Source organism: Rhynchophorus ferrugineus, unplaced genomic scaffold (assembly GCF_030347505.1).
Source record: "Rhynchophorus ferrugineus isolate W39M unplaced genomic scaffold, kcgeb_rfMv2 rfM11, whole genome shotgun sequence".
Classification (NCBI taxonomy): Eukaryota; Metazoa; Arthropoda; class Insecta; order Coleoptera; family Curculionidae; genus Rhynchophorus; species Rhynchophorus ferrugineus.
Window position 1 is genome coordinate 28,970,360 of NW_027472590.1, and position 6,288 is coordinate 28,976,647.

At 29.9% G+C, this 6,288-nt stretch overlaps 1 protein-coding gene across 1 annotated transcript in view; it reads right to left on the reverse strand.

Annotated features, from left to right (window-relative positions):
- Ctl2 (Choline transporter-like 2) overlaps positions 1-5,867 on the reverse strand; it is a 60,078-nt gene extending 54,211 nt beyond the window's left edge. The window contains exon 1 of the mRNA XM_076418317.1: positions 5,754-5,867. The gene's annotated coding sequence lies outside the window, so the exon portion shown is untranslated. The remainder of the gene's footprint in view (positions 1-5,753) is intronic.
- Between the last annotated feature and the right edge of the window lie 421 nt (positions 5,868-6,288).

Sequence of the window (6,288 nt, forward strand, 5' to 3'; positions counted from 1 at the left end):
GTGAAGAAAAACAATACGTGTCGCATATACACATTTTTAAGACACGAAACTTAACATTTTTAAAGAGAAATCAATCTATGACGATAATACTTTCGCACAATATAACATGTATACCCATAGAGTAATAGAGGGCCACCTCAATGGGGGTTACTGGAGAAAAGTTTCGCTACGTCTAATATCTAAATGGCGTTATAATCGCCCATTTAGGTAATTTTATTCGTCAGTTTCCTGTAACGAAAACATTTTGCTGTAGACATTTGAATAGCTTTTGAAAAAAATATGCCTTGCGTGTGCGGCACGTGACAGCACTGACGTAAAAACAATTTAATTTCTGAAAAAAATTATTAAATAAAATATAATTATATATAAAGACAATATATATTAATATACACAGACAAGTCTTACGTATATATGTAAATATAAATCAATAAAATATAAATTCATTATATATGTTTTTGTACATACGTCAACAAGATGTTTAATGTATTGCCTGCCGCACTTTGTAAATTCGTTTTAGAATCAGACAATATTGTCCTTCTCATTTTTTTCTAGTTAAAAAAAGACATAATGCTCTATGATTAGTTCAAACACGTAAACGAATGAGCCTGTCAAAGTCGTCCGGTTGTCAGACGTATGCAAAATTCTTGAAAGCAATAGTGATAAGAGGTTATAACTCTAACCTATAAACTATTGTGGCTGTATAATTAACTGTAGTTTTTAGATGTACTATAATATTTAAATAAATCATATTTGATAACAATTTTGTTCAATTATTTTATTTAGATTAGAATATTGTTGTATGTCAAAGCCAAACTGAACTAAAACTCAATGTTGATGCGGCAACATTGATTTTCGATAACGCATATACAAATAAACTTTCGATAGACAAGATGTGTGAAATCATAACATTGTATACTTAAGCCCAGCGAGATCGGTCAAAAAAAAAGCCGGTAATGACTTTCCGGTACACCTAGTAAATGCTGTATATTTTGATTGTTACACAGGCAAGTGTAAATGTGATATTTCACTTTAAATATATAAATTAATACTGTATTTAAAAAATATAAGAAATAAATATTAAATAAATTCATGACATATGGGTTTTCTGATATTATTCATTGTTCAGGGCGGCGTTATTTCTACGCCTTTATTAAAACCGCATAAACATGACACTGCGGTCTAGTCCAATACATGCGCCTATAACAAAAGTAATTAGTTTTTGTTCTTATTCAATTTAGATGATAGTTTACATTAAAAAAATAATAAAAAAGGTTAATACGCCGGAAATATATTAACAAAATTTAATAATTCAAACACATTTTTTAATAAATAATTAGGCGCAGAGATAAAACCTTTAAATATCGGATTGGTTGGGGAAAAAGTAATTTCGGTTTGTCATATACAGTGGGTGGCCTAGTTATTAAGGAACGGTATTGAGATTTCTAGTAGGACTTTTCTAGTTTAATTGGATTTCTGCAACAAATGATTAGCTCAATTTTTTTCAAGGCTTTTCAATGGGAACGCGGTTTTTCTATGTATTTGATTGATTCTGACATACCATGGGGCAACCAGAATCATTGAAGTTAAAGAACCGGGATCATATTTGCGAACCATCTAGAAAGACGTAAAATACCATATCCTGATATACAAGGACTTTAACTGGAAGTAATATTTAATTTGGTAGTTTACTTGATCTACACAGGAGAGGGGTCAGGCTCTCGGTGCGTCCCAATCCTTCAAAATAGCTTGTTATATTTGATCTAATTATCTTAGACGGAAATTAAAAGAAAGTCCGAGGTGTGTAACCTTTTGTAGCCACGGAATGTTAAATTTTTCAATAAGTAAATTGGTTTCAGTGTTATTAGGGATCTTTTTTTGTGGAAACTTTTGTGGAAACTGACTATTATATTTAGTCGTTCTTGGAGTTTGAGGTTGCGTGTTTGGACAGTCGAGAAAAATTACCTTCTGAGAGCACCATTTTCAAATTGTATCAACTTTCGATTCAGAAAACGAATGGCATAACCTTTATACCTATAATGTAACAAGAATTGTTATCTTTCAAGCGGTACAAATATTATGGCTTCATTGAATGCGGAACTCTCATGCCATCTATTGGAAAATAAATACCAAAATACTTTTAGCCCGGCCTTATATATCACCAACATTTAATAATTCAAGGAAATATTGATACAGAGATAAAGCGATTAAAAACAAGTGTATAGATCCGTTTTTATAAACTACTGGCACAATAATTGAATTCAATTGGTCAATAATTGAATTCTTTTTTAATTGACGTCCGTGAATGAATTCGTTTAGATTAGTTATTTGTGTCACAATTTCCTAATAGCCGCATCTTGTAGCGCCTACACTACACGTTCATTAAAGTCTGGTTTAAATCAGCTTTATTTTTATCTGCTATCGCATTTAAAATGGTTAATGATGGCATTTTAACAAAATTACGCCACGTTAGAAAAGAAAATAATCGTTAAGGAAAATGTTATGTTAAAATAATGATATCAAGCAAATTTATCTTACTCCTACTCTTATCGTTTTATACCACAGATTAGATAACGTTATTATTCAATAAAGTAATTTGTCCTTACAACAATTAATCATGAAATGATTAAATTTCCATTAATTAGTAAACTATTCGAGCTATTTTAATAATACTCGAATAAAGAATGAAGTATATATCTGTATTTCACAAATAATTTCGATTAAATTCGACTATTTTCGGCATAGCATAGTCATTTAGTTTTCTTTGCGACCTGAAGGTAATGGATTTTTATTTTGTGTTGCAAATCAAGGTCAATACCGCCTTTGACAATGACAGATGTTTTATTATCCGCTGTCAGTGTCAAACCTTTATTATAAGCCATAGAGAAATTATAACCCTTAAACCTTCGCTTATATATAGATATTTAAGCTTATACAGATTTTACAACGAAAAAAAAAACATGCTTACCTCTTAAAATCGGTAGCAACGTTATCAATGCTTCCCAAGACGTTAAAAATGCAATTTGGTGCCAGTTATAGAATAGTAATTAACCTATGTTTGATAAAGATATGATACACAAACAATAGATTCACTTTGTGAAAATATCTATGGTACGCCAGAGTCATATTGTCAAAATTCGTGTTTTAACTTAACATTGACGTCTGAGTAAATGTTTTTCATCAAGATTTATTGCACTGTATTTAAAGTAAAACCTCGTTTTTATTTAATTTTTTGAAAATTTCGAATGTGGCTGTAAATTGTGGTTTTTAATAAAACAATACTGTTATTCAAGCATAACCACTTATAAGCTTTCTGCCGACCTAAATTGTATCTATATAATCATGGTGGTCTTTTTTTTTGATAAGTTCTATGTACATTAACATTGTCAAAAACGATATCATTTTCACAAAATTCTCAGTATCAGTATAAACGAATATATTTAAAACCAGAAGAAGAAACAAATAATAAAACATTATATATATATATATATATATATATATATATATATATACATATATATATATATATATATATATATATATATATATTAGTGTTTGGAACTATCGACTGTTTAGTAATTAACTACTCTTTACTATCGACTGTCTCAGTCGTTATTTTTGGTTCGACTGATTTTATTACTTTTTACCAGTGACTGTTTTAGTCGACTATTTTCAGTCGCTATTTTCGGTCCGACTGATTTTGTTACTATTCACTATCGGTTGTTTCACTTTTTTTTTTGTTACTTTTAATTACTATTTTTGGTTTTACTAGTTTTATTCTACTTATTTTTAACGTTCTGACTCTGTTGTCCTGGTCTCGGCCTTCACAAAAATGTGTTCAATTTATGCTTACCTATATTTATATGTAATATATATACATAGTTTTATAATTTTTTCGGTACTTTAATTATTATTTAGTATTTATGGTTATTTTAAATCTTTAGTTTTTAGGTTTTATTTATGTTCTATTGTATTGTCTATATTTATTATAATATATTATTTGAAAATAGCAATTAATATATTAAAATACGATAAAACATTTGTGGGGTATTATTCCATTCCATAGAAAAATTCCATTCCTTTTTACAGATCCACAGAACATTCAAATATAGAAGTAATTCTACTTTGTTTAAAATGAAATTATGAATTGCATGTTAATAGTATTCAGTATTTTTTTTCATAGTATTCTTTTTTAAAGTTAGTACGTGAAGTAATATGTACATCTCTCTCTCGCTTATACTACCGTTGGAGAATATAAGCACATATAAAATTAAGTGCTCCAACCAATTATCTCCGTCCTTTCCTTTCTCACAATTTATACAGGAAAGGGTTCGTACATCTTCATCAGACGAATCACGAATTATAAAAAACAGTCGAGCCTATTATTTTCAGTTGCTAGTTTTTTAACTATCGACTATTTCGACTGTTTTCAATCGATAGTTCCCAACGCTAAATATATATATCTTTGTATATATATATATATATATATATATATATATAAACATAATATAAATCTAAATAAATCTTATTATGTAGCATTAAAAGTACATACAGCACTAAATATTCACCCTTCTAATACCAACCCCTACTTTTAAAAAGTGATATTAGTAATTCGAATGATTGGTCGGTAAATGACTCAATTAACACTTAATCAGTTTTTTCCCATCAGGGATCTACAGGTGTCACTTCTCACCTTCACATCACTTCTCACCTTCACACCTCTCAAAAATTAAAAAATTAACCAACCAGGATGTGTTGCACATCAGGAAAAGTGTAACTACCTGTTATCGATACACCACCTAAACCATTGAAGGGTTTATTGAAATCAGATTCTAACGTGTTTCTGAAAACAATTCGGACAATTCATGTTTCCAAATGGCATCATTCGGAGCAACAGATATAATTAAAAATAATACTGTACATAGTCAACAATTCATTTCAACATTTAAAATCAAAGGTCTAATTTATCATTAAGTGAGCTCATTGCTGCCAATGCCAAATGATTGTATGTATATATAAAATAATAAAGTTAAAATAAATTTGAAACAATTAATATTTTGTGTGTAGTTATTTTCACATTGCGTCATCAACGTTCACAGCGCTCAAACCTGATGAAAAAAAAAGTAGCGAGACAAAGAAAAAAGTATTCAAAAGTATTGAAAAAGCGAGAAAACGAATACTTTTCAATACTTTTTTCATTGTCTCAATACATTTTTTTTAATTAGGGAATGCCTTTTCCACTCATAAACTACATACGCACACACTTTCAATAGATAAGATATAATTTTATACTCTAGAAATAATTTATATGACAAAACAACGTTTGCCGGGACGGATTTCGTTGTTATTGTAATTATGACTAATGCTTTAAAGAATTTTACAGACATTTGGCAACATAGCTGAAATTCACATATTTAAAAATTGTATTTAGAGTCCTTCTAGTAAAACAGCCTATGCACGTTATCAACACCGTCGAATGTGTTACCAAATTATAAAAAATAAAATTCCTTTTAAACTCCATTCCAGAGCATTTTTTTTTTCATTTTACTAATTAACTAATTAATTTTCTACTAACTATTCTGCTAGTTAAAAAGAGACAGAATGAAGTCTGATGCGTCCGAACATGTAACAAAGTCGGTCTATAAAATTCGATTTCTGTTGGTGCTGCAGTGCAGAGCTCTCAAAAAAAAATAAAGAAGTCCAAAAAGAGAATTATGTAATTTCACTAAAAAACTAAAATATTCTTTAATACTTACCAAAAAGCAAATCCCACTAAGCATTCGCGAACTCTTATTGTAATAAAGAACTACAATGGAAATGCGAGCTACGGAAATAACGTGGACCAGTGGAATAACCTATAGTCGGTAGATTTACGTTATCGATATTATTTATCTGGGCCACACGATCGTGCTCTGCGAGCTCCTTCAAACACCAGCGCGACACTCCGCTATCCACATGTTTGTCGCTAAGACAAGGCCGCTATTTAAGTGGAGATTTTGCTGCATTTGTGATGTGTGACAATATCGGTTATGTGTGTCGGAATTTTACACGACTTTCGGCCAGTAATAACAATATTTATAACTAGGACTATGGAATTGGTCTTTGATTTAATTAATGTGAAGAAATTTTTTAAATATTCTTAGGAAGAAAAGTTGGAATTTAAAGGAAAAAAGCTGTTGCTGCTGTTGAGAAAGCTGTCGCAAGTAGAGGGAAAAGTTTCACCCGTAATTCTAATAAATAGATCTATTTAAAGAATTAATGGATTTGTGGATGTAACAAAAAGAATACGTC